Source organism: Triturus cristatus, chromosome 9, assembly GCF_964204655.1.
Source record: "Triturus cristatus chromosome 9, aTriCri1.1, whole genome shotgun sequence".
Taxonomy (NCBI): Eukaryota; Metazoa; Chordata; class Amphibia; order Caudata; family Salamandridae; genus Triturus; species Triturus cristatus.
In genome coordinates this window covers 976,947,791-976,964,213 of record NC_140592.1, presented here as the reverse complement: position 1 = coordinate 976,964,213, position 16,423 = coordinate 976,947,791, and positions in this window count along the sequence as shown.

The following is a 16,423-nucleotide window of genomic DNA, read 5'->3' as shown; positions in this document are numbered from 1 at the left end:
CCACTCCATGAGGTGGTTTAGGAGTAGGCGGGAGTAAATTTTCTGGGGGACATCTATAAGGCTTATTGGCCTGTAGTTGGCTGGGACTAGAGGAGAGCCCTTTTTAAAAATGGGCACTATCTCAGCCCCCAGCCAAGTACAAGGAATCTCCATCCCACCCAGAATGGCGTTAAAGAGTGTGAGAAGGTACGGACCCCATATATCTGGATAGGAGCGAAAAAGATCGCCAGGCAACCTGTCAAGTCCGGGGGCCTTCTCCCTCGACAGGGCTAGAATAACACTGACCACCTCGGAAAGAGTAAATTCCATGGCTGGTGCAGTGGCAGGAGCGACAGTAAAGGCCCTGTCCCTTACGCCATCGATCTGAGGTGGTTCCTGGTATAGTTGGCCAAAATGGGCCTCCCAAGCGGAAGCTGCAATGTTTGGCTCTATTGCAGCTTTGTGTTCTGGGATGCCAGTATTCACCAGGGACCAGAATTTCCTCAGATCTTTCGCTTCCAGTGCTGATGTTAAATCCTGCCATTTATTCCAGTCCCAATCAGCTCGCGCCACTGCCATAGTTTTCTTGTAAATCCGTCTAAGCTCAGCAAGTTTGCACTTGTCAGATCCCATTTTAACACACTTCAGGAGTTCGGACTTGGCCTTTTTACAGGATGCATTGTACCAGTTAGGGGTACGGGTTATTTTTTTCCTTTGAGGTAACACTGGGTAAAAGACCTCGCCTAACAGGGCCACCAGTTCTTCATGAATATGAGCTAATTTCTTATTGAATTCTGGGATTCTTGGCTGCGAGATTAGATTATCCGTTTCCATAAGCTTCGGGAGTGCTAGGCGAAAAATTTTGCTTATGGACCCGTCTGAGCTCGCCAGTTTCCCCCATTTGATCCTACGTCTATTGGAACTAATTAACAGGTTCCCCGGATCGTGTCTGGGGTCATCGGCAAGTGATCGAGCTGTACCTTTAGGATGCACCATATACATTACAAGTGCATTATGATCACTATCCGTTCTTACAATTATTCTAAAGTCCTGGATCTTGGGCCAGAGACTAATGTCTACCAAAATGTAGTCTAACCTGGATTCGTTATTCGTCCTGTTAAAAGTGCATACGGAGGGAGTATCTGAAATACTGCGGCCATTGCATGCCCTTAAGGAAAAGTTCAGCGTTAAGGAGAGTATTTGTACTACTAGGGGAGACCAGATTTTAACATATGGGGATTGGCAACGCGGAACTCCCCAGAGGTCATCTTCCACTGCAAGGGCTCCTTCCTTGAGGCCTTCTAAAGGCTCGAAGTGACAATTGAAGTCGCCTCCCAAGACTATCTTAAGGTCACTCGGGAGGCTAGACAAAAAGCCAGTAAGATCATCAAGTGTGGTAGATTCCATGGCCAACTTGGTTCGTCGGGAGTATACGTTAATTATTGCTAGACTTAAGGCGTTGGGCCACCTTAGTATAACACACTGAATATCCTGGGAGTGAGTCGGTAGACTCTCCGCATTACACCCAATGTGACTGGCGACCCAGATCGCCAGTCCTCCAGAGGGCCTCCCTCTACCTGACCAGGTCGCATTAATTTCAAACACAGCATACCCCACTCTAGATAGTGGTTCCCTAGCCCATGTCTCTTGGAAGAGACAGATATCGCTATTTGCTATCAAGGAGTCCCAGTCACTCGTGTTAAGTTTATTGACAATACCAGCAACATTCCAGGAGAGAACCTTTAGGGAGTCGTCAAACGGATCTGAATCGCTTCCACCACTTTTAAGCGGTGCGACATCCGTTGTTAGAGTCGTAGGACTGGGCAATGGTATTTCCAGAGTTGGTGGTTCCATCTGGTCTACTACATAATGTGTTGAGATTTGCAATTTGAACTTATTACTAGTACAGCCCGGTGGAGTTTTAATTTTAAATAAATCAGTTACTTGACCAGGGGAGTTAATAGATGTCAAGTTCTCCCTTCGAGGGGCACCGTGTTCTTGAGTGGCGCTATCTATTTCGCATCCGGCCTGTCCCTGACCCTTGAAAAGTCAATCTATCTGTTCAAGGCAGCTGTATCTATTAGGGTGCCAAAAGTTACCAAGATTGTTACTGGGTGCATTACGGATGGGCCAGACTTTGCGGCCGTCAGCAGCAGGTCCGACCAGGGTCCAACCATAGTCATTGTTTAAAATTGGGTTATAAATATTTGGGTAAAAGAATGACAGGTGGACCACTTCAATAGATGTAGACCCTGTGTTCCCAGTCCAATTGCAAATATATGGCACAATTTTAGGATTCCTAAAGTTCACAATTATGCAGTCACCAACACACTTCTTATCCGTATAACCGATCCATGGGACTCTTCTTACCATAAGAATTTCTCCCTTAATATTAGGTGGTAGTGGCCTATGGGTATTTAACCAACTAGTAACCTTATTGTGTAAAGAATCATAAGGTTCCACCACAGTTCCCTCAAACGTGGGTACTCCCTTCAGGACAACAGAATAGGCAGCAGCCTCGGGAGGCAGATTTATCGCTTTGCGCCTGTTTTGTTGGCTATCTTGCCTATCTATATGGTTCCTTGCGTCGTGTGATAATTTTTCCTGATCGGAACCAGAGGCCGGACCAGATAAATTCGGCCTACAGGTAACTCCTGTAACAGGTTGGTGGTTACAGGATAGAACGGGAACAGATTTTAGCAAAGAAGCTGGCTGCGCATTGTCCGTTAGAATAACTGTTGGAGGTGCATTGGACAGGGTGTTAGGATTAGATGGTAAATTAGGTAGATTAGAGATCCCTGAAGGGTGTCCAACTACTGCGTGTGTGCCTGCTCTATGGTCTGAGGCTAGGCCTAACAATCCCTTACGCAGGTCTATTAGACAAATTTCTATGTTGGCCAAACGGTCTTCTAAAGGAGTTAGGATTTCCCTCAGTAGGGTACGTAGGCCATTATACATACTATCATCCATTCCGGCAACACTTTGTTGACTAGGTGGGTTTTTTGCCGTGATGTGATGTTGCGGGGATTCATGTTTACGGGATAAGACCGACCCTTTGCCAACTATGTCCAGTTTAGTTCCCCTAACCCTAGAGATGGCTTTTGGGGCTTTGGATTTTCCCCCCTTAGTTTTATGGGCCCTTTTATCCGTTTTAGGAATTGCTCCCTCCTTCTCCCCCTGTGAGAGCATGGTCTGATCCTTGGTTTTACTTATAGGCAAATCAGTAACCCCTGCCTCAGCAGTAGTGCAAGGTGCGGGGCCCTTACAGTTTGGAAGAGATAGTATACTGAGCTCTGCATGCTCGGAATTATCACAATCAATAGAGGAGGTAATGGAGCAATTAATATCAGACGAATCTGGAAGAACAGTTACCCCGGCAACCCCCCCTATCGGAAGTGTTATAGGATTTAATGACTTGGCGGGAGTAGTAACATTTGCAATAGGTCCCAGGGAGGATCTCCTCACCCAATCTATTTCTTGGGAAATACGTCTTTCGAGAATGGAGATCTCATCCACAAGTAGAGACCCAGCTTTAGCAAAGTATGTGTCCAATGTACCTGTTGGTCTTCCCGTAGCCATGGCACTCTTGCTCCTGGTCTCTCTCGTAGTCATAATGTCTCCAGCAGCACCTGGTGTATAGTGGATTACGGACAGCCTGAGGTGCCACTCGCCCTCCCTCGACCGTACTCGAACGGCCTCAAACGGCCCGCTCTTTGCCCGGTCTTCGCTCCGGCTCTCGTCCCGCACGCGTCCCGCTAGCGCGCGAGAGCTGTAGTGTAATAATATAGAAGAGGGGGGCGGAGATAGGGGAGGAGTCGGGAAGTCGGGAAGAGGGCCAGGTGCAGCCGGTGTGCAGCGCGCACAGCTCCCTGGTCCTCGCAGTCCCGAGTGCGTGGATCTCAAATGGCAGGCTCTCCCCTGTAGCAAGTAAGTTCAGGCAGCGTTGTGTCCTCCAAGATGCAGCGTCTGTTGTGGTAGACGAGCCCCAAGGTCCAGCAGCCAGGAAACGGTCCTCGAGCGGCTCCCGCGAAGCGGGGGCCGCGAGTCGTGATAAGCTTTGCGGGGGAGGAGTCGGGAAGAGGGCCAGGTGCAGCCGGTGTGCAGCGCGCACAGCTCCCTGGTCCTCGCAGTCCCGAGTGCGTGGATCTCAAATGGCAGGCTCTCCCCTGTAGCAGGTAAGTTCAGGCAGCGTTGTGTCCTCCAAGATGCAGCGTCCGTTGTGGTAGACGAGCCCCAAGGTCCAGCAGCCAGGAAACGGTCCTCGAGCGGCACTAATATATAGTTGATATAATATATAATTTTACATAATATATAATTTATAATTTGTATATAATATTTTATATAATTTATAATATTTTATAATATAATATAATTCATATGCTTACTATGCTGTCTGCATTGTTTAAATGTTCACTGAAATTAGCACATGATTGAAATACTTCCATTTCCAAAAACAACAATGGATATTGCTTGAATACTTTTGTCTTCTCCTTTCTCAGAATCTGGTATAGATTTTAACCCGTCTCCGATGTGTGTATCTGTACAATATCACTAAAATCAGTGCATTCTGTACAAAGAACTCCCCACTCTGCTTCATCTGCTCATTGACTCTAGCAAAACTCTCATCATTACTGTGCTTACTATAATATAATAATTTATATAATTTATATTTCATATAATTTTTATATAATATATTATATCATATATAACGTATATAATATAATTATATATAATTTATATTTTATATAATTTTTATATAACATTTTATATCATTTATAATAGTTTATTATATAATATAATATAATATAATATAATATAATATAATATAATATAATATAATATAATTAATATGCTTACTATGCTTTCTGCATTGTTTAAATTTTCACAGAAATTAGCACATGACTGAAATACTTCACAATGCTTAGTCTGTTCATCTCATTAGAAAACTGTAATTGTTCAGACCGCTAATGGGACTGGGCTGCCCAGAAGAGGAAGAGTCATTCCAAATGATCCACGAATGGGTGTAACATTATTGCAATGGCCTGGGGCACAGTTGTCGATGTGTTTGATTTTTGTACCCAGGGGGCACTTCCAATAATACCCATTGAGATTATGCATATTTATTGCCCATGCTATGTCAAGAGAGGCTTCCTTATTTTCATCAGGACCTGGCTCCAGGCATACCATAGAACATATTTTCTGTTATGCTAACGTGGTATAAAAGACATGAGCACCTAGCCATATGTGGTCTTGAGAGTAGCATTAGCTTAGGCCACCTAGGACGTTTGCAGCATTGGTGGCCCCCAACAAAAGTACAGCAGTGAAAGATGGAGCGGTGGTTTCAAGCAAGCACTTCATCCTTCACTTCGGGCAGACACGCCTGATATTCAAAAGTAAGCAATGACCCACTTGCTGGTGGGTGTAGGATTTTTTCTCTTGGGTTTCCCGTCAAGATGAAACATCTCCCACCCTACACTGAAGTAAAACTGCCCTATTCTGCAGGAAACCTTCGGGTGTCCAATTTTACCTTTGACTAAAAAACACTGACCTTCTCTCAGGGAAAACGTAGGGTGCCCTTTGCACACCATATTCAACTCGCAAATATTCTCCTTGGGACAGAACTAGGTATATTGGGCCTAACATACAAAGGGTTTTTTGCAGTCTTTTGCAATCACAAAACTATTTACAAATGTTCATTTGCCAGTTGTAAAAGTCTGTCCTTGCATTATCTCTCGTGCTTAGCATAGCCTGGACAAAGATGGCTGTCTGTGTTCCCCTGCTGCGTCAACCTATTCTAGGTCTCTATAAGTTTAGCCCCAAAATACATGTATAAAGGACTATATAACACCCTGAATCGGATCGTTTAGGATATAAATTGAAGTATGGTGAAACTTGAAACGCTCAAGCTTAGCCATTAGGAAATCATCCTAGAACTGTTGAACATTTGGGACTATTATCTGGTAGCAAAATTTCTGTTCGTGGTCAGCTGGTCTAGACAGAGAACTTCTGTTGGAAGCCACACTTGTGACAACTCTAGACTCATTTTTGCACTCCCGAGGAGACAATTGTGGGCTGGCCTATCTTATGAGGTCACAGCCCACATGATGCCAACATGTGGCACCAAAGGATGCCGTTTGAATGTTATTCTGGCTTAAAGGAAAACAGTAGTATGTGGGTTTAGTCTGGAGGCTCTTTTGAGATAGCTAGTCTGTTGAGCGATGCTGTGAAATGGATGAAAGTTGTGGAGGTACATCTCAAATTGACAAGAACAGACAAAAACATGGGGAATATCAAATGGACATAGGTTCACCACCTGTCATACCCCCGAGAGCAGATTGTGTCCTGAATGTGATATTAAAGTGCATTTTAAACTGTGTTAGGGATACAACCACTCGCTTAGACTGTAGTGGTGAGGTGTCCATGGGAAACAATGTACCTGCTTGATGCATTCTCCATGAAAACTTTGATGTTTCTTTCTTTTGTGCAATAATGTTTTGTTCGTGCATGCTCCCACTCTCTCACTCTTGCAAAAAGTAGGCTACATAGGCCTGTAATCTTATTCTCATTACATTGGTGGTTGCTGATAGATACCGCTATATACTACTCTCTTGCTTTCAGTTCCTTTCTATTTATTATTGCTTTCAGTTTCCCCATGTTTTCTAACCATGCCTGACCTTAGCTTGCAAAGCAAATAAATACATTGAAATTAACAGGCTAAGCATCTGTGTTATAGAATATGTAAATTAAACGTTACCATGCCATGCAGACATGTCTACCTAGTCATGATACAGCTGCACTGTTGAACTCTGCCCATTTCTTAACTCACTCCCTACCATTGACCTCAATATCTTTTCGTCTGTATCTGTTTAATCTCCTGCTGTAATCCATGTTTTATTTTCCTTTCATCTTTCTAATTCATACCTGTGAAGGAGATGACGACCGATTAGTCGAAACAGAACACCTGTTACCGATGTGAAAACCTGGCTTTTATTTCATCTATTTCTCTGCTGCCCTTACTCCAGTACTTGTGTTTGTCAGGGCTCCAACAAGTACCAAATGGAGTGTACACAAACGCAGTGATTTTTAGATGCACGCAGCAATTTACAGTTGCAATTGCACCACAACAGATAGTTTTTAGGATCGTATAAAACATGATGTTCCAAAAATTTCCCTTATCAGAATTTTATGTTCATTTACCCAGTTGCTAACATCATGCACTTAAGAGCCCTACCAATGTCTACCTCATGGACAACCTCCATTTTTTCAGGGAGGAGCCATCATCATTTTAATAATGGCCCATTGCATTCTTTTCCACAATTTTGCTTGCTCTCTCAGTAGTCATTCATAGTCACCTTCTTCAAGAATCTTCACGAGGGGACTCTCACCACTCTGCCATTTCAACTCCTCTCTCTCTTCCCATCTGGTCCCCAGCCATGGTGTTTAATTTCTTGTTGAACATTCAAGACCACTCCTGTCTCAAAACAGTGTCAGCACACTTTTTTTGTAATTAAACAATTTTTCTTCTTTTTTATACAACAGATACATACATTCAATTGACAAGAAGATATAGTGCAGAAAGGAGTGGCTTCTATAGGAATCCTTATTGACATTTCAATGCCTTAATTCAACTAAGAGGCTTATTTATGAGCCCCTTGCGACACTTTTGTGTCGCCGTTGTGTCACTTTTCGTGACGCAGTGGCAGAGTAAATAATGCACCACGTTGTGCATTATTTATAAAGTGACGCATCTAGACAGATACTTTACTTTGTAAACCCCTGCGCCACATTACACCTGTGCCAGGTTTAATGCATCCGGGGTGGGCGTTCCACCACAAGAAAGCCTCGTCACTGCGCCACTTCTAGGACATCACTGCATCAAAACCTTACTCCTGCCTCATAGCAGGCGTAAGGGTGATGCAGGGCAATAGGTATAAGTCTCGCCCATGCATTGCTGGAGTTGCGTCATGCTTACGAGACAACTCTGGCAATGCATGAGTTTTGCGTCGATACCTATGTCAGGATCCCTGACGCATCTGCCAATCCTTGCGACATGGAGCACCGTACAGTAAATATGGTGCATCCATGGTGTCACACGGAGGGTGCAGTGAAAAGTGTTGCATCGCTGTTTTATCGCAGCGATGCAACACTTTTCATTAATGAGGCCCCCAGTGTGCAACAGGTGACTTTGTTTATGTCATCTAATAAGATGATTGTGCCCTTAGATAGGCTGGAACAGAGTTCGAAAAACTAATTGCAGCTCTTGAAAAAGATTGGTTTGGAGTTTTAGCAATTCCGAATCTTGGTGCTTCTAAGCAGAGAGTGTTTCTCCTTTGTAGACCTCTTTGTCTGAAATGCTCAGCAGAATAATCGGATATGGAGGTTTGTCAAAGTTATGGTCTTGTAAGTTAGGTCTTTGGTATGGTGAGAAAGGCTTGTGCTTGAATTTTTTTGAGAGAAGAAGATGGACATTGGCAGTTTTTGCAGCTCTGTAAACATGAGCTACAAGCAAAAAGGGAGAAGCCCAGAGTAAGGCATAAATATAGAACGAAGGGGAGAAGCCTGTTACTTTAAGTTTACCAAAGAGCATTGGTTCAAATTATTTTTTATGTTTTGTGGATTCAGCATCAAGACGTTTGCCAACAGTCTGTGCTTGTAGTTTGGTGAGAGCAGCACATACAGTGAGAATACTGTTGATGGAGAACATTTTTGGCATAATGTTAGTATCATCTGCGTTATGATGTATGGAGACTTCTGAGCCCTTAAATAGATAACTCAGTGGCTCAAGGTGCCAACTGAACAATGTCGAAGTTAAAATGGAGCCTTGAGTAATGCTGCAAGGGATTGCAGCAATACCCTTGGAATAGTTTCCACTGTTCAGCAACTGAGAGCCATCAGTTAAAAAAGAGAAAAAACTACTTAGTACATTGCCAAAAAAGCCCCTTCGGTTTTCTAAGATAGATGGTAGTCAGATTTTATCATTTGATTCAAAAGCCCACTCAAGCAAACAAGACTAAGGTCCCCAATGAGTATGTGACGCCCATCACTTAAAATTATCAGAGGAGCCATCTCGATTCCACAGGGAAACTAGATTATCGGTTAGTGAGAAGCAAATCTTTACTAATGTGGAAATCAAGTTGTAAAGATACACATTTCTGAATCACCTTACCAAAGCAAGATAGATTGCGAATAAGTTTCTAATCGGGCGGGAGGTTATGGACATATTTTTCAACATGGGGCAATGGGGTTATATTTCAGGAGGGGTAAGATGCTCTGGAAAGAGAAATATGGAACAAGGAGGTCCATGACAGGACAAGTAGATGGAAGTTGGTCTTGATTATATTTGTTGGTAAGAGGTCAAAATAATATTTGGTAGGTTTCAGATGCTGCTTCTGGTTTGGATAGGAAACTGTGTATGCTGCTTGTGAAGTTTCTCCAAAAGCTTGTGTGTGCTTGCCTCCTGTTGAGAGTCTCAGGGCCATCAAAGACTTCACCGGCAGACTCTCTGAACTCCACTTCTGGGAGTTCTGACCTGCCAAGTGGTGCCAATTCCAGTTCTGAGCCCTTGGAGTTTGTTCCTGCTAGATGAAAGCTACAAAAGACTTCAAAATCAATGCTTCGCCCTTCGAGTGCCTGTTTCTCCAATGCAGCACCACCGTTCAGGAAAAATGTCCACGCATCGACGTGCGGCTGAAGAAATGGACATACAACCAGCCTGCGGCCAAAGAAACTGCAGCAGACCGAGCTCAGTGCACCCTGTCTCTGACATCCGAGACCCCCATACTGATTTCAATGCTGGTCCTGCTATGCACTAAAAGAATTGACGCATCGTAGGACTGCGGCTGAAGAAATCAACACAGCACCTGTTTGCCTCCACCGCCTCTACCTCCAGCGCATCCGGATTTCCACACATCACAGCTGTGCACCAAGTTTTCCACCACAACACCCACAGACAAGAACTGCCTTGGATTTTGACACATCGCTTCCCCTTACAGCCTGGATTCGACGCAACACTAGTCCTGCGTGCAGCAGAACTGAAGTATCGCCTCCCCAGTGATTCAGGAATCAATGCACCGCTGTGCTTTCCTACTCTTCCCTCCTTGCGACTGTTTTTCTTTGTGGATTTTGAGGTGTGTAAGATACTTTGTGTAAAATCACTGCATCCACAGAGTTCTATGGAAAGAATTGCCTGAAACCTTTAAAAAATCATATTTTGAGCTCTGTATGTTGGATTTTAGAAGGTTTGGTCTTGTTTGGTTTAGATAACGATACTTTATTTTTCTAAACTGGTGTGGTGTCCATTTGTAGGGTTTTCACTCTGTTACTGTGTGCGTTAGGTACAAATCATTTGCACACTGCCTCTGAGATAGGCTTAACTGTTCATAGCAACTTACCAAGAGGGTGAGGAGGGGTTATCTTTGGTGTGTAACTCACCTATCCTGACTAGAAGGACAGGGTGCATACCACCACAATCTATCTATCTATCTATCTATCTATCTATCTATCTATCTATCTATCTATCTATCTATCTATCTATCTATCTATCTATCTATCTATCTATCTATCTATCTATCTATCTATCTATCTATCTATCTATCTATCTATCTATCTATCTATCCATCTCTCCATCCACCCTTCCATCCATCCATCCATCCATCATCTATCTATCTATCTATCTATCTATCTATCTATCTATCTATCTATCTATCTATCTATCTATCTATCTATCTATCTATCTATTTATTTATTTATTTATTTATTATGCAACTTATAACGTGCAGACTAAACCCGAAGGTATCAAGGCGCCTATCAAAATCAATAAACAATAAACAGAATATACAAAGCACCACTACGGGAATGCACGTGTAAAAAGGTGAGTCTTAAGCGCGGATCTAAAAGTTTGCAGAGAGGGACTGGATCTTACTTCCAAAGGGAGGGCATTCCACCACTTAGGTGCCAGGAAGGAAAAGGCCTTACCTCCCCATCTATCTATCTATCTATCTATCTATCTATCTATCTATCTATCTATCTATCTATCTATCTATCTATCTATCTATCTATCTATCTATCTATCTATCTATCTATCTATCTATCTATCTATCTATCTATCTATCTATCTATCTATCTATCTATCTATCTATCTATCTATCTATCTATCTATCTATCTATCTATCTATCTATCTATCTATCTATCTTTCTATCTTTCTATCTTCCTAGTTAGCAAATCATTTTACTTTCAATCTCATTCTTTCTCTGTTCTTCTCTGTACCTTTGTCCTTCTGTGTGTCACTTTATCAGTCTACCTACCCCCTTCACCCGTCTGTCTAAATATGAGTCTTTAAGTACAATCTGACCTATTGGGTTATATTTCCATTTCACAGTTTCATCCTCAATGTGTTCTAGGCATTTGAATGTAAATACAAAAGAGATTTTTAACTATTTTACAAATTTGTTGTAATTTATAGGCAATTTCAAAGAAAGATGCAGAGCAAACATTTTTCAAAATGCTTACCAAATTGTTCCCAGTTTGCTTTTGCAGTTTTTTCATCATCGCAGTTTATAGCTATTGAAGATGATCTCTCAGTCTTATCTGCATTTCACAAATTGGTCTTCCTTGGAGTAGATTTGAAAAAGAAATTAAAACATCAGAAATAGTCAACTCTCTCGGAAAGCAAATGATTTGCATACACATCTCTAGCATAGTTCATGTCTATGGCCCTGATTGAGATCTTGGTGGGACTACCGTTGTCCTGCTGCGGCAGCAGTTCAAAGTACTCCATCAAGCTGACGGTGGTCTGCCCACCATATTTTGATGTGGCATCAAATGGGCTGGTTGCCGGCGCAGTCTTTTCAGCTGGTAACAGTACTCCGTTAGGTTTCTGCTGAGCAGATTTAGATGTTTCCTTTGTGCTGGCAGTGTTCTGGCGGCACAGTCCTGATTGAGTGAGGCCATGGGGGTGTGGAGACAGGAAAGTACTACTTATCATTATCTCATTACACATATATGTTGTGCATCTGTCAATATGTGTATGTAGGTAATGTATAATGTCTTTCATTTCACATATAGCAATGCACACCAATAACATACACACACTATTGCATGTACACCCACAGTCGCCACAAGCACAACACCCACAGGCAGCTCACCAAATATTTTTTCTAGGTGTCACTACAGGCATGTACATTTTACCACAATAAGTCATTATATGAATACTTATGCATGACACATAAAAAATTGCATGTAAGAGCAATGTAAAATACATGAGGCTAAGCTAATGTTAAGACATGATGATAGCAAAGCCGGTGACAACGGGGATGCTGAGCGTCGTAGTCAAGGCGCTGCAGCACAGAACGGTCCTGGAAAATGGAGTTCAAGATGGAAACGGAAGGGGGAACCCGAAAAAGTTTCCACCTCTTTTTGATTGTTTTTGCTAACCCTAGCTTGCCAGTTTCATCACCACAGTTGCCTCGACGGAAAGGCATATAGTAATTGCCTCGGCAATATTCTTGGCAGGACTCCCTCTGACAGTCACTTCTGCCTATGACCACGGCCGGGCTGGGAATGCAAACCAGTGCTGGCAACCAACTCTGACTGGCCCCTGGGGTGGAGGGGGTTGGTCGAATCATTGTTCCTGCTACACAGCTGCTGCTTTTGTTAAAGGGGACCGATATGCAAAACCGGCCCCCTGTAACAAATGTCCCCCACCGGTCCAAAACCAGCCCCCACCCTTTCGGCCCACTGGGTCAATCCCAGTGCCCGCTACAGCCAGTCCGGCCCTGCCTACGATGCCGTCAAAGCGGGAGAAAGATTCGGGTTGAAACAGCAGCACTCACGCGGTTTTCCTTCCCACCAACATCTAACTGTTGTGGGCGGAACACCAAGCCGGTGTGTGGGAATACATTCGGAAAAGCTATGGCGGGACCATATCCGCCAAGTTCTAAATCAGGCCTTAAGTCGCTAGTTAGCTCGGTGGGGCTCACTGTAAAATCAAATGCAGAGTCTACATGGAGAAGAATTTCAGCTAGCCAGAGCATGTGAAGATAGAGCTGAAGCAGTCAGGGAAACAATATTTTCAACTGACATTTGATTGACCTTGGCTCTCGTTAGTGAATGTAGTCGACCTTCAAACGCAACCATCTACTGCTGGAAAAGATTCATTCATGGAGCCTGCGGGATGTTTTGACAACTGATATCATGCTATTTTTATGGTTAGTTATATTGTTTTTAGCTAGGTTGGATTTTTTAATGTCTTGTTAGGTTATGTTTAATGGTGTTATATTTTCTGTTGCTATATATCACATTTAGTGATGTATGTTTTGTTATATGTATTTATTCATGGACCAACAAGATGCCCGAAGCATTTGACAGGGCACTCGACATCACCCCTGCCATCCGGCATATGACGCAACTCGCCGTGATTCTCCCACTTGTATTTCTTTTTTGCCGACGCGTTTCAGGGCACTGCGGCCCCTTCTTCCTGGGCAGCTCACAAGCAACACTGAGGCTCACAATGATTCCTTTCTCGGTTTTTATTATCATCACATGTCCCTGCAGCAGCCCCTCCCAACTCGTGCTGCTGCAATGCAATGTATTTATTCATGGATGTTACAATGAATTATGTTACACTGTGCTTTACTGCACCACATTATGTTGTGTTGTCAGAGCCGGCATTTTCTCGCGAACCAAACTATGTGAAAGCTAATTTGGGGCTGCTTTCACTTGTCCGCTCTAATTGTCTATGTATTGAAAGTTTGGGAGGAGTAGGAGGAAGGTGTGATGGACAAGGCTAAGCAGCGGCATGAAAACCAAACACAAATACAAGGATGCCAGCAGCCTTGAGAAATGAGTATTTAGCACACCTTTATTTGGTTCTAAGTCTTAGGAAGACTGCTGCAGGGAGCTCTAGTGCCCCTCTGGATTTCGTTGCCCTAGGTGTAGGCCTAGCATGCTGTGCTTAGTTTAAGCCAGTGGTTGCCGGTGGCGGGCACAAGCACTTATTTTTGAGGACTGGCACTTACTTTTCCCATATTAGATATTTATTTGCCCAGTGCAAGAGAGGGAAAAAAAACAGATCATAAAAACGGAGGAAGAAAAAGACAGCAAAACTGTCATAAACAGAAGCAGGAACCTGCAAGTACGAGAAAAAAGGTGCAGGGAGTGTCTGATAGTGGATTAAAGACTATGGGGCATATCAGCAACAACCGGTGATAATTATCGCTAAGCGCACTTAGCGCTAGGATAATTATCGCCGGCTAGAGTGGATTTTTATCGCTTGAGATAGCGTGCTATTAGCAACGCTTATCTCAAAAGCGATAAAAATCCTAGCGCTAACTGTATAACGTGAGATTATCGCTGGAAACCCAGCGATAATCTCATAAAATGTGGCGTTAGTTTATTGGAGAAGGGTGGCTCAATGGTTAGAGCGGCAGACCTCGATGCAGAGCACTGGTCCGGGACCAGGGTTCGATTCCCGTCACGGCAGGGTCTTGGGCTATAAATTCCGCGGACCGGATATTCTCGCCTCAGTGCCTATTCTAATCATGGGTCCCACGCTGCAACTCTGGGCAATAGCTTGCTTAATCTCCACAACGGCCCCAACAGCGCTGGGATGCCTGGCCTCACCATGGGGGTGCCCAGGAGTGGACACCTCACATGGCCCTTGAGGGAGAACTTACCTTACAGCCAGTTTTTACGCCTGAGACGTAACTGCAGTACTATCGAAAACTATAAAGATCAAGCCAAAAATCTGGAAATGAAACTACACCAGCGAGATTACCCAAACAAAATCATCAAAAAGTGTCAAAAGAGGGCACGTAATCAACCAAGGGAGAGTCTTCTAGAAATAACACCAAAGACACCACCCGCAGACCTTCTAACATGTGTCACAACTTACAATACCTCCACCAACACTGTGAAGAAAATAATAAATCGCAACTGGAGAATTCTGACCTCAAATACCCTGCAATGGCCAAAACCGAGGTTCGCCAATAAAAGGACACGAAATTTGAAGGACCAACTGGTACACACCAGACCAACCTCGATCAAGAACAAAGAGAGTATAACAGCAATCTGGAACATGAGTCCCATCACGGGCCACTACCCATGTGGGTCATGTGTCGCATGCAAACTCAAAACAGCCACTAAAAAACTTGAATTGTTACCCAACTTTATATGGACCCTTCGGCATCACACGAACTGTAACACCAGCCACGTGATATACATGATCACCTGTCCATGTAAGAGGAGGTACATAGGCATGACATGCCGCAAAGTCAAACTCCGCATAGGAGAACACAAGAGCAATGTGAACTGTAAAAAAGCAACGACAAAAATGAGCAAGCACTACATAGAGAAAAACCACAGCTCAGAAGATCTTAAGTGGGTAGTTTTGGAAACCTTACACATGACAACCAATAATGCTGAACGTGTTCTGTTCGAAAAAGAACAACGTTGGATACATCGTCTCAAAACAGACACAGAAGGGTTGAACGATTTTATCCCTTGGCACACACTGGCATGATATCTGGTGAATGACGATTCCAAATAATGCTCCATTCTCAGAGAGGACAACAGAAACCAGTCTTCCCATGATGAACCTATCAATCTAGAGCAAATTGAACACAACATCCCTTCACCACTCGTAAAAGAATAGCTATTGAAAACTAAATATTGGAATATAGCATCCTTTTTCTAAAACAACAGCGATCAAACCGCCATCATAATTCTCTTTGATGCACCGCTAATTTCCAAAACAATTGACATGTTTTCTACAACTAGAAGACTTATTAAAAGAAAATTGTAATCTGTACCATAGTCTTTCCTCTTAACAATGATTATTTTTGCCAACCAATGTGCCAACCATAATGAAGGAATGAGAGTCCTTTCTCAGTCTTTAAGCTTAACAAAAGTATGTAAATACGATCGATACGCGGCTCCGTGTTAACCGGGACACCGCGATCAGAGTCAGCACAAGTTACGTGTAATGAAGAACCGGTAAGCCCTTGCTCCTCGCAACCACGACGCAAAAGACTAACGCGGTAAGAACCTTCTACTAAATAACATTTAATCCTACAGGAACAGGTTCTTTGATCCCTGATGTCCCGAGGAAGCCACAACGAGGCATCTAGAAAGGTAATTAAGACTGCAATATGCTACCCAAATTAAACTTACAGCGATGGCTCTGACGGCATAGCGGGACGTGTGTTTGTTTGTTTGTTTTTGCGTTAAACGCGCACATATTCTCCATCGAGATAAGTATACGCACTTGTACTTACTTAATTGTAGGCTGAATAACACGCACTTGATATCCGCAAGCTTTCCGCATAAATTGAATCAAATTGAGTTCATGTTTGTCACTTTACTTGCTAGATCAGACATGCCCACACAAGTGCTATCGCAACTGATACTACATGCGATCACAATTAAACTAACAGTAATGGCACGGAC